We start from the raw sequence: 13,178 nt of genomic DNA on the forward strand, positions 1-13,178 counted from the left end.
ATGTCCATTCAAATTTACCAATACAACTTTAAAATGTGTACACTCTTAAAATTGTCTTCAATGTTTTTTTATAGGTCAAAGTAGGAGACAAAGAGGTAAACGTAATGGATGGGTTCCAGCTCTATATAACTACCAAACTGCCTAATCCAGCATACACTCCAGAGGTCAGCGCAAAAACATCCATTATTGATTTCACTGTAAACATGAAGGGCCTGGAGAACCAGCTGCTCGGCCGAGTCATCCTCAAAGAAAAATACGTGAGTGTGCCGTTTGTTCCAGAAACGCAGCTTGCTTTCCCCATTTGGTTTAAAAATATAACTTTATCTGTGATTGTTTTAGATAACTGTTTTTCCAGTGTAAGAATATGATATTGACTGGCTCTTGGTTTTTTTTCACTCATCTCAACAGGAGCTAGAAGCAGAAAGATTGAAACTAATTGAGGATGTAACTGCTAATAAAAGAAAGATGCAGGAGTTGGAAAACAATTTGCTGTACAAACTCAGCAGCACTAAAGGTCCTATAGTTACTGTTGTAGACTAATGCCAGTTTCTCCAGTCATACCTGTTCTTTTTCCTAAAGTGAAAGTGTGTCTGTTTGTCTGGTTAAAGGTTCTTTGGTTGATGATGACTCCATGATTGGCATTCTGACCACGACTAAGCAAACTGCTGCGGAAGTTAGTGCAAAGCTCAGTGTTGCAGCTGAAGCAGAAGTAAAGATCAATGTCGCTCAAGAAGAATACCATCCAGTTGCCTCTCGAGGAAGCACATTGTACTTCCTCATCACGGAGATGAGCATGGTCAATATCATGTACCAGACCTCCTTGGGTCAGTTCCTCAAAATCTTTGATCTGTCACTCGCAAGGTATGGCTTTATCGTGATTTAAGAAGTATGTCTGCACAGTCTTATCATAAGATGTTTGAGATTAAAGCTCGGAAACTATTCCAACCATTACTTCCTCTAATGACCAACAAATTTGTCTGGAAAGAACAATAGGTTGACAAAGATGTTTCTTTAACCACGCTGTGGTGTGGTCGTATTCTTCAAATATGCTTTGTTCTCTGTGTCTTTGCCTCCCTCGTTTTTTTATGCTGATTTTTTGTTTTTAATTAATGCGCTTTTGCAGGTCTGAGAAGGCCTCCAAAACTCAGAAGCGGATTGCAAATATTATTGAATATCTGACGTTTGAGGTTTTCCGATACACAGTCAGAAGCCTTTATGAAAACCACAAGTTCATCTTCACACTCCTGCTGGCCCTCAAGATTGACTTACAGAATAACAGAATACAACACAACAAATTTCAGATTCTTATTAAAGGTAAGGTGTGCATCATTCCCAGGAAAAGTTGAATTGCCTTTTGGACTTGACATCTCTGAACATAATTGATGAAACAATAGGTGGCGCAGCTCTTGACCTGAAGACCTGTCCATCAAAGCCATTCAGCTGGATCCTGGATATGGTGTGGCTGAACTTGGTAGAACTCAGCAAGCTGCCACAGTTCACTAACATTATAAACCAGGTAAGCCATAGATCCACGAATGATCTGGACATCTGAATTCTTCATCTGCTTGTAGTGTCATCAGTTTTGGTATTGACATGGTTTGTAGGTGTCCCAAAATGGGAAAAACTGGAAAGCATGGCTCAATCTTGATGCCCCAGAGGAAGGCGTCACTCCAGATGGATACAACTCTCTTGATGTTTTCCATAAGCTTTTGCTGATAAGGTTGGGTCCTCCTACTTGAATGTTGATTACATGTTTGAATACACCATATTATAAAATGCAATCACCTCACAAGCATTTTTTCTCACAGGTCTTGGTGCCCTGATCGCACCTTGTCTCAGGCCAGAAAGTATGTGGGAGACTCTTTGGGCATGAGATTCGTTGAGCCTGTCCTCTTGAACCTTCACAGCACCTGGCAGGAAAGTGATCCTCGCACCCCCCTCATTTGCTTCCTTTCTATGGGCTCAGATCCCACCGAACAAATCGAAGCACTTGCCAAGAAACTTAATCTCGGTGAGTTTGCCCTGTCCTGCCCCATTTTTTATTTTATTTTACTGAACTTTTTTATTTTCTTTTGAAGATGTAATGCCAAAATCTCCTGACGTCTGATTGTGTTTACATTCAGACCAGTTCCCAACTTGCGACGCTATCTACTTTTGATTCAGTTAGAACGGTATGAAACCCAAATTTTGTGATTGATGTCCCTGTGACCGTGGTAACCAACTGTATCCTGGATGTTGGTTGCTGTGTGCTCTTTGCAGTGGCACCTTGGGTGTTCACTGGGCAATCCAGCTCATGTATTTGTTTTCCTGAGCATAAATTCATTTGATTGTGGCTGTTAAAATTCCACTAATTGAAAGGTCTGTGGTTTGATCCGTGGCCCTTAATTCCCCGTAATGTTTCATCCTTGTGTAAGTGTGTGTGTTATGTTGTGTTAGAAAGATAATTATGTTTTGTATGTACAGTATAGTTAAAGGCCTGTGGCTTGTACTGCAAAGTCCTGAGTGGTGGATTAGACCAGGGGGGAAAGCACTATTTAAATGCACTCTATATGTTCATGTCTATGTAAATACTCCCACTGTTTCGGTTTACAGAATGCAGAGCAATATCTATGGGACAAGGACAAGAGGTGCATGCAAGGAAGCTGGTCAAGACATCAATGACAGAGGTGCTTTTAGAAGTTACTGAAGAAGTATAATGCATGAGTTAAGCCTTTCCAACTGAGGCAGTTCCAGGATTGGTACCAGTTCTTTGACCAAGAACCCCTCAATTCAGGGTCTGGAGGGAACCTGTGAACTCTGAGACCAGCTAACAGTTTGACCGCCATTAAAAAGATAAATAAATGAATACTGAGCAAGGGGAACATTTAGACGTAAAATCGATATAGCATCGAAAAGCTAATGATGTCATCTTTCATCTGATGTTTTAGATAGTGTTAATATTGCCAGTTGTGGTTTGCAAATGGCCATACACACAGAATTGACCATGTCTGAGTGGGATTTGTAATGGAAATCAGAGTTTATAAATAGCATTGCAGCCAGGGCTTAGAAATGCCAGCTGGCAGTATTAAAACATTACATACCATTTATAAGCCTAGATGCAAACTGCATTTGTGAAAGCACCCCTCATAGGGCGGTAATCATAAATGCTGACTGTGTTGTTGGAACGAACGTATATGACCACAAGGCTCAGGAGTGGCTCTCGTGCATGTGGACAAGCAAATGGTTTCATAGAAAGTTCACAAAGTAAAGCAGCTTCCAGCAGGTGACGGCATCTGGTGAATGCTTTCATGTGGGAGTGTATTGGATTGTCCTGATGTGCAAGCTAGAGTGTTGCTTCTTGCTTTCAACAGCAATGGCTGACTGTTTGACCTGATCCGTGGCTTTTGTGTCTGGATGTGTACAGGGAGGTTGGGTCCTTCTGCAGAACTGTCACCTGGGGTTGCAGTTTATGGATGAGCTGCTAGAAACTATCACAGTTACAGAGAGCATGCATGACACGTTCAGGGTGTGGATCACCACAGAGCCACACGATCTGTTCTCCATCACACTCCTACAGGTGAGACTTGACAACATCGTCATAAAAAGGAAGGTGTTAAAAGTTTTTGTACACGCACAGACTGTCTCTCACTCTTTACCTTTTAAGTCTTCCATCAAGTTCACCAACGACCCCCCCCAGGGAATACGTGCTGGTTTGAAACGAACATTTGCAGGAATTTCACAGAACCAGTTGGAAGTCAGCAACCTGCCCATGTGGAAGCCTTTGCTGTACGGTGTGGCCTTTTTACACACTGCTGTGCAGGTACTGCGCATTCTAAGTTCACGCGTGTCATAGTGGAACTTTATTTAAAGGAAATATTAAAAAAGAATGCATGCTTTGCTCCTGGCACAGGTTATATGAGAAACAGAGTGAACTAACCATATTTAGAAGTACCGTAACCTTGACAATGGCACTACTTAATTTGGTAGCCTTTTTTTTCTTATTAATTTCATAATTGATAATGAAATCAATTGTGCCATTTTAATAATGCATTAGGCAAATTTTCCACCTCATTACCATATTGAGAATGTGTTGGCTTTAGTTTATTTTATAGCCTTTTGAAGTTTGAGTGGTTTGTATTTTCCAGTGTAGCACAAATCAACTCGTGTCTGTGACTTTTTTCCTCCAGTAGAAGGAAGGCTGTTCGTCATAATAACACAGGGATTTTCTGATTTTACATGGTAACCTTTTCTTTTTTTTTGGCTTTGTAAGGAACGACGTAAATTTGGACCCTTAGGTTGGAACATACCTTACGAGTTCAATTCGGCCGATTTCTCTGCAAGTGTTGAATTTGTTGAAAGACACTTGGATGATTGCGGCCCCAAGAAGGTGAGCGTTTTGCAGCCCTGGTTTAATATTTGTATGTCATCCTCCCTCCCTCACTCACTACTTTGTGTCCCCCCCCACAGGATGTGTCATGGATAACCTTGCGATACATGCTCGCTGAGGTGCAATATGGAGGGTCACAGATGACTATGACAAACGCCTGTTGAAGTGTTTTGCTCGTGTAATAATCCCAGTTTTTTTGTTGATTCGTGTGTTACAACTCCCGGTGTTTTATGTTGCATTGTATTACATTTGATACGACACGTGAAGCTCAATGTTCTTAATTACAGGTGTGGTTCAGTAAGAAGATGTTTGACCCAACATTTTGCTTTTACACGGGCTACAAAATTGCGGTGTGTAAGACAATAGAAGAGTACATGGATAACATTCAGAGTTTACCCACTGAGGATTCACCCCAAGCACTGGGGCTGCACGCTAATGCTGATATCACGTAAGGAGAGTGTCGTCATGATGAGGCATTAAAGCTGCGGTCGGCAACTTTTTTTTAGTCATATTAGCTTGAACTGTCATGGGATTCTGGAAGGAGAATATTAAATAGGCTGTTTAGGAAAAATAACGAAATCTGTAGCTCCCTCTGAAGCCTGTAATCATGCTTGCAAAAACCGAGCGCTCCCGGCTGTTTTTAACCAATCAAGTTAGGGTGGAGGAATCCTACCTGTCAATCACAGCTTGTGCACACGCTGCTGAGCGTGAGTCTGCCCCAGCTTGTGTGCGCTCACACTGGTGTGAACTCACGTGCACAACCTCGTCCACAGAGGGGGAGGGGTTTGGGGGGCGATTCGGAGCTTGTTAGAGGTTGGGGGAGGGACCTGAGAGTGTATCAGTTTGAATTTTCCGACTTTAGACTCGGAATTTTGAAAACCTGCCGACTGCAGCTTTAAAAGCGGTCTTGTTGTATTTACTGTACTTAGAGTCTCTGAGGTTATTGCATTTCTCTTCTATAATGAATGTTGACCAGATACCAGACAAACACATCTGCTGAGGTGTTAGACACAATCACAAATATTCAGCCCAAGGAAAGTGGAGGGGGATCTGGAGAGACTCGGGAGTCCATCGTCCACAAAATGGCAGAGGACATGTTGGACAAACTGCCCGCTAATTACATTCCACATGAGGTCAGTTGGTAGGATCATTAGGCTTTTTACAGGCCAATGTACACGTTCTCTTAATCTAAACTCTGTAACTTTGATGGGTTCAGGTCAGAGCCAGACTGTTGACAATGGGAGCTCTTAACCCAATGAACATCTTCCTACGTCAGGAAGTGGATCGAATGCAAAGGATCATCTCTGTGGTGCGCTCGAGTCTGACTGACCTGAAGCTGGCCATTGATGGCACAATAATAATGAGTGATGTAAGATTTCTGATTCCTCAGCACATCGCTTCATATTTGCTTCTTAAGATACGCACTTCTCTGTATGTTTGTTACTCAGTTTTTTCATCAACGATTGTCTGTTAGAGTTAGAATAGATTTTCAGGAGGCTTTAAAATGCTTTCAAACTCCTGGTATGTACTTTGTTCCTAGAACCTTCGTGATGCTCTGGACAATATTTTTGACGCTCGTGTGCCCAGCCTGTGGAGGAAGATCTCCTGGGAGTCTTCCACTCTGGGCTTTTGGTACACCGAGCTTATCCAGAGAAACAAACAGTTCTACAGTTGGGTGTTTCAAGGAAGGCCCAAAGCGTTTTGGATGACGGGTTTCTTTAACCCTCAGGGTGAGTTTGTGGTTTTGATGGAATGAGGCCTTTTACAATGTCAAACACTGAGTTGGCTGCATTACTGGTTAAGACCTTGAAGTTTTGAGCATGATGGAGCTGACACGTCTTAAAGACTTCCAGCAGCTAAAGTTACACGTTATTAGACCTAATGTTTACTTGAATGTTTGCAGGTTTTTTAACAGCCATGAGACAAGAAGTAACCAGGGCGAACAAAGGCTGGGCTCTGGACAGAGTCACACTGAACAACAATGTCCTGAAGAAGTCAATGGAGGAGATCACAGCCTCGCCAACGGTGAGTGGGTGTTTTCTGCTCACTGGAAATATGAAAGGAATTTAACCGTGTGCTATTTTGTTATTGAATGCCTTTCCTCTACAGGAAGGGGTTTATGTCTATGGTTTGTTCCTGGAAGGGGCTGGTTGGAACAGAAAGAACATCACTCTCATCGAGTCCTCACCCAAAGTACTCTTCACACCCATGCCTGTCATCCACATGTTTGCCATCAAATCCAATGCTCCTGTGGATCCGAAGCTGTACGCCTGCCCCATCTACAAGAAACCAAGGCGCACAGACCTCAATTACATCACAGCAGTGGTGCTACCTACTGTCCAGTCACCAGACCACTGGATCTTACGTGGGGTTGCTCTGCTCTGTGACATCAAATAATAAACTGTATTACTTTTTAATGTTGTCCAAAAAACAAATAAACGTTTTTTCTGCAGATTAGGTGAATTACTTGTTGACTATGTATGTGAGACTCATCTATGGAGCCATTGATCAACTACTTAAGTGATAAAAATATTACATTAGTTTGCTTTGAGGGCTTACCACTTATCACAAGGACGTTAATGAGCCAGTGAGTAAGTAAAAGCTCCGGTGGCTCCAGCAGCTCTTTTCTTACCATGGAGATCATATATGATGTCTATGGTCTCACCTCGCCCTTCTTCTTCTTCTTCTTCTTCTTCTTCTTCTTCTTCTATTTTGTTGGCGGTTGGCAAACAACTTTTGGAAGCATTACCGCCACCTATTGAAATGGAGTGTGAGTCTGGGCGAAAACTATCTCAGCTAAATATAAAAAAATAAGAATAGATAAATAATTAAAAAAAGGTATTATATCCTTCTAATCAGTCATGTGGCTTCTAGATAGTGAAAAAGGTACTTAAAGCACATCTCACTTGAGTTCTTCTGTAGTATTGTTTTAATGTTTAATTGCACACTTTCCGACTCTAGTCCTAGGATGAGGTGCTGCCTCTCCTGGTCAAACCTGACACGTTGCTCTATTACATGCTCCACGGTCTCAGTAGCACCACATACACTGGTACCCATAGGAAGCTGATATCGGTGCCTGAGTTTATAATTCCATTTACCATCTGTGCAATTTCTAAAACAATATCCTGTCTGGACTCCGACATGGTACTCTGAATACTCATCAGGGCAGAAGCAGAATCTGAGGCAATTAGCACTCCATTCCTTGGTCTATTCCCCTCTATCCAGGTCAAAGCAGCGAGGATGGCTACTAGTTCTGCGGTGTATACAGCAAGATCATTGTTTAGCCTTTCTTTTTTGCACATCTTAAGCTCTGGTACTACAAATGCCACACCCACTTTCCCGTCAGGTGACTTTGAAGCGTCTGTAAAACACACAAGTTTATCCTTGTACTGAGCTCTGATATGGCACTCAACCATTTCTTTGCTGAACTCCTCTTGCTTCTTCAACTCTAGAAGTGCTAAATCTATTACAGGTTCCTTTAACAGCCATGGTGCTACAACTGAATATGTGACAGCTGCACACAGAGTAAGTGCCTGCAGGCCTCTGCCTTTTGAGGAACCACCCACCCAAAGCTTCTACCTGGTTTATCTTTCTCCTGGCAGTGAGTTCACACAGATAGACTGATGTGGCCTTCCCTTTGCCCTCTGAGGTTAGCCCAATAGACTAAGGCCAGCTGATCTCTCCTTATATGCAGTGGCATTTCCCCCACCTCTACCTGTATAGCATTAACAGGAGTCGACTTCATTGCTCCACAACGCGTTCTTACGGCTTTATGCTGAATAACATCCAGTTTTGCCAGGAGCGTCTTAGATGCAGATCTGTAAGCCACACGACACATCCATAGTCAAATACAGACCTAATAAGGCTGATGTATATCGTTCTCAAGGCTGACCTGTTGGCTCCCCAGTCCACCCCTTTCAGACAGCGCATGGCATTCAGTACCTTTTTACATTTCTCAATCATTTTTTGCATGCGAACAGACCAAGTTAATCTCTTATCTAACCACAGGCCTAGATATTTAAAACAGTTTACTCTCTCTAGTTCTGCGCCTGATAACTTCAGCTTCAAACCCATGGGAATGTTCTTTCTAGTAAAAAACAAGGTTTTAGTTTTGTCAATAGACATTCTAAATCCCCATTCAAGGGCCCACGCTTGAACATGGTCTACTGCCTGCTGCATTTTACACACAATGAAATCCACATTTCTGCCCCTTATCCACATTGCACCATCATCTGCAAACAAAGCAACATGGACAGATTCCTGCACCTCTTTAAAGACATCATTAATCATGATCAGGAACAATATCGGGCTGATAATGCTTCCTTGCGGAGTGCCGTTTTCCACTGTATATTCACTGCTGAACTCTTCATTAATTTTGACCGTGATACTCCTGCCTGATAGGAAATCCTTGACCCACTGAAACATTCTACCCTTGATACCCATTTGTCTGAGTTTAATTAGGAGTCCCTCTCTCCAGACCATATCATAGGCCTTCTCTATATCAAAGAATACTGTCAGTACTGTCTCCTTATCAACTTGGGCTTTCCTTATTGAGTCTTCTAAGGCCACTACTGGGTCCATGGTGCCCCTTCTCTGCCTAAATCCACTCTGGTAGCTGTACAAAATATTTCTCGTTTCTAACCAGTAAACCAACCTATCATTCACCATTCTTGCCATTATTTTACCCAGCTGTGAGGTCAGCGCTATAGGTCTATTGTTTGATGGCATCTTTACATCTTTCCCAGGCTTCCTAATAGGGATTATTACAGGGATTATTATTACAGTCAATTTCTCCAACATAATGTAGCATATCTCATCCCTTCCTGGGGTGGACCTACCCACTTTCTTTAACGCCCTATTCAATTCACTCAGGTTAAAGGGCGTATTTAGAGCATTCTGCTGCCCCATCTCCTCCTCTAACATATGCCTGTAGCTATCTATTGTGATTTCTCTTCCTCTTGCCTCACTGGGAGTAAGATTCCCTGAGCTGTGTACCTGTACAAGTGTTTTAGCAATGGCCTCTTCCACTTATTCAACATGCTCAAATATGCGTCATGTTTCAGACACCCCATTTGTGCATGTTAAACTGCTTGTTAATACGATGAGTGTTTTATTACTTTCCATGTCTTCCAAAAGAGAAAATAATCAGGATTTTGAGGATGTTACCGTTACACACCAGCTGAGACGCAGGGTAGCAAAACATTATGGGCGTGAAAACGAAACTTAGAAAATCGGCTCGGCGCATGCGCAAAACCACAAAGTAGCAAATCTCGACAAGTAGGAGAAATCGACAGAACACCGGCTTTGACTCGTTTCATATTCCGGAGCATGGTTAGCCCGCAGGTGGTAAAACAAATTACTCGTGTTACCTTGTCTTGCGATTACTGTCGCATGGCATATCCAAGCGGATGTTCAAAACTTTGCATTACTGCCATCTACAGGACTCATGAGCTATTGCGGTATAAGGTATGGCAAAAAAATCTCTACCGTTGGTGAAAAATACCGCATAAGGTATGATACCGTGCATCCCGCCCACCCCTACAGGTAGGGCAAGAAAGATAGTGCCATGGTGGTCCAAAGAGTGCAGGAAGGCTATCAAAGAGCGCAACAAAGCGTTTAGAATTTTAAAGAAAACATTGAACTTTGAGAATTTGATAAATTACAAGCAGTGTCAAGTGGTAGTGAGGTCTAAAGTTAAAAAAAAAAAAGTACTGGAAAGCATTTTGTGAAACTTTAGACAGAACTACCCCAATAGGGGATGTATGGGGAATGATTAAAAAAATGAGAGGCATTAGGAGAGAGCTGGAATATCCAATAATGAAGGTAGAGGACAGAGTTATTATAGGCAGTAAGGATAAGGCAGAGGCCATTGCTAAAACACTTGTACAGGTACACAGCTCAGGGAATCTTACTCCCAGTGAGGCAAGAGGAAGAGAAATCACAATAGATAGCTACAGGCATATGTTAGAGGAGGAGATGGGGCAGCAGAATGCTCTAAATACGCCCTTTAACCTGAGTGAATTGAATAGGGCGTTAAAGAAAGTGGGTAGGTCCACCCCAGGAAGGGATGAGATATGCTACATTATGTTGGAGAAATTGACTGTAATAATAATCCCTGTAATAATCCCTATTAGGAAGCCTGGGAAAGATGTAAAGATGCCATCAAACTATAGACCTATAGCGCTGACCTCACAGCTGGGTAAAATAATGGCAAGAATGGTGAATGATAGGTTGGTTTACTGGTTAGAAACGAGAAATATTTTGTACAGCTACCAGAGTGGATTTAGGCAGAGAAGGGGCACCATGGACCCAGTAGTGGCCTTAGAAGACTCAATAAGGAAAGCCCAAGTTGATAAGGAGACAGTACTGACAGTATTCTTTGATATAGAGAAGGCCTATGATATGGTCTGGAGAGAGGGACTCCTAATTAAACTCAGGCAAATGGGTATCAAGGGTAGAATGTTTCAGTGGGTCAAGGATTTCCTATCAGGCAGGAGTATCACGGTCAAAATTAATGAAGAGTTCAGCAGTGAATATACAGTGGAAAACGGCACTCCGCAAGGAAGCATTATCAGCCCGATATTGTTCCTGATCATGATTAATGATGTCTTTAAAGAGGTGCAGGAATCTGTCCATGTTGCTTTGTTTGCAGATGATGGTGCAATGTGGATAAGGGGCAGAAATGTGGATTTCATTGTGCGTAAAACGCAGCAGGCAGTAGACCATGTCCAAGCGTGGGCCCTTGAATGGGGATTTAGAATATCTATTGACAAAACTAAAACCTTGTTTTTTACTAGAAAGAACATTCCCATGGGTTTGAAGCTGAAGTTATCAGGCGCAGAACTAGAGAGAGTAAACTGTTTTAAATATCTAGGCCTGTGGTTAGATAAGAGATTAACTTGGTCTGTTCGCATGCAAAAAATGATTGACAAATGTAAAAAGGTACTGAATGCCATGCGCTGTCTGAAAGGGGTGGACTGGGGAGCCAACAGGTCAGCCTTGAGAACGATATACATCAGCCTTATTAGGTCTGTATTTGACTATGGATGTGTCGTGTGGCTTACAGATCTGCATCTAAGACGCTCCTGGCAAAACTGGATGTTATTCAGCATAAAGCCGTAAGAACGCGTTGTGGAGCAATGAAGTCGACTCCTGTTAATGCTATACAGGTAGAGGTGGGGGAAATGCCACTGCATATAAGGAGAGATCAGCTGGCCTTAGTCTATTGGGCTAACCTCAGAGGGCAAAGGGAAGGCCACAGCAGTCTATCTGTGTGAACTCACTGCCAGGAGAAAGATAAACCAGGTAGAAGCTTTGGGTGGGTGGTTCCTCAAAAGGCAGAGGCCTGCAGGCACTTACTCTGTGTGCAGCTGTCACATATTCAGTTGTAGCACCATGGCTGTTAAAGGAACCTGTAATAGATTTAGCACTTCTAGAGTTGAAGAAGCAAGAGGAGTTCAGCAAAGAAATGGTTGAGTGCCATATCAGAGCTCAGTACAAGGATAAACTTGTGTGTTTTACAGACGCTTCAAAGTCACCTGACGGGAAAGTGGGTGTGGCATTTGTAGTACCAGAGCTTAAGATGTGCAAAAAAGAAAGGCTAAACAATGATCTTGCTGTATACACCGCAGAACTAGTAGCCATCCTCGCTGCTTTGACCTGGATAGAGGGGAATAGACCAAGGAATGTGTGAGTATGAGTGCTAATTGCCTCAGATTCTGCTTCTGCCCTGATGAGTATTCAGAGTACCATGTCGGAGTCCAGACAGGATATTGTTTTAGAAATTGCACAGATGGTAAATGGACTCATAAACTCAGGCACCGATATCAGCTTCCTATGGGTACCAGCACACGTTACCAGGTTACGAGGGAACGAGTTGGCGGATAAGTACGCAAAGAAAGCATGTGTGACCCCTGAGGTTACCTTAGAAGTAGCTTATAGCAAGTCAGAGATAAAGTCACTTGTCAAGACAAAGTCCAGGGAGATCTGGCAGAGTGAGTGGAGTGGTGCAGCTACTGGGAGAAAGTACTTTGCCATCCAAGGGGTGGTTGGTCATGCTAGACCAACAGCAAGACCCACCAAAGAGGAGGACATCATATCTAGGATGAGGTTTGGGCGTTCTGGTCTGAACAGTACGCTATTTGTTTTTAAAAAGCATGCTGATGGAAAGTGTAGTGTATGTGGTGCTACTGAGACCGTGGAGCATGTAATAGAGCAACGTGTCAGGTTTGACCAGGAGAGGCAGCACCTCATCCTAGGACTAGAGTCAGAAAGTGTGCAATTAAACATTAAAACAATACTACAGAAGAACTCAAGTGAGATGTGCTTTAAGTACCTTTTTCACTATCTAGAAGCCACATGACTGATTAGAAGGATATAATACCTTTTTTTAATTATTTATTTATTCTTATTTTTTTATATTTAGCTGAGATAGTTTTCGCCCAGACTCACACTCCATTTCAATAGGTGGCGGTAATGCTTCCAAAAGTTGTTTGCCAACCGCCAACAAAATAGAAGAAGAAGAAGAAGAAGAAGGGCGAGGTGAGACCATAGACATCATATATGATCTCCATGGTAAGAAAAGAGCTGCTGGAGCCACCGGAGCTTTTACTTACTCACTGGCTCATTAACGTCCTTGTGATAAGTGGTAAGCCCTCAAAGCAAACTAATGTAATATTTTTATCACTTAAGTAGTTGATCAATGGCTCCATAGATGAGTCTCACATACATAGTCAACAAGTAATTCACCTAATCTGCAGAAAAAACATTTATTAGTTTTTTGGACAACATTAAAAAGTAATACAGTTGTTTA

The 13,178-nt window shown here is 42.4% G+C and overlaps 1 pseudogene; it reads left to right on the forward strand.

Moving 5' to 3' along the window:
- The window catches only part of LOC142376987 (dynein axonemal heavy chain 8-like), a 40,043-nt pseudogene extending 33,280 nt beyond the window's left edge, over nt 1-6,763 (forward strand).
- The last annotated feature ends 6,415 nt before the right edge of the window (nt 6,764-13,178 follow it).

The sequence above is a fragment of the Odontesthes bonariensis genome, chromosome 3 (assembly GCF_027942865.1).
Source record: "Odontesthes bonariensis isolate fOdoBon6 chromosome 3, fOdoBon6.hap1, whole genome shotgun sequence".
Taxonomy (NCBI): Eukaryota; Metazoa; Chordata; class Actinopteri; order Atheriniformes; family Atherinopsidae; genus Odontesthes; species Odontesthes bonariensis.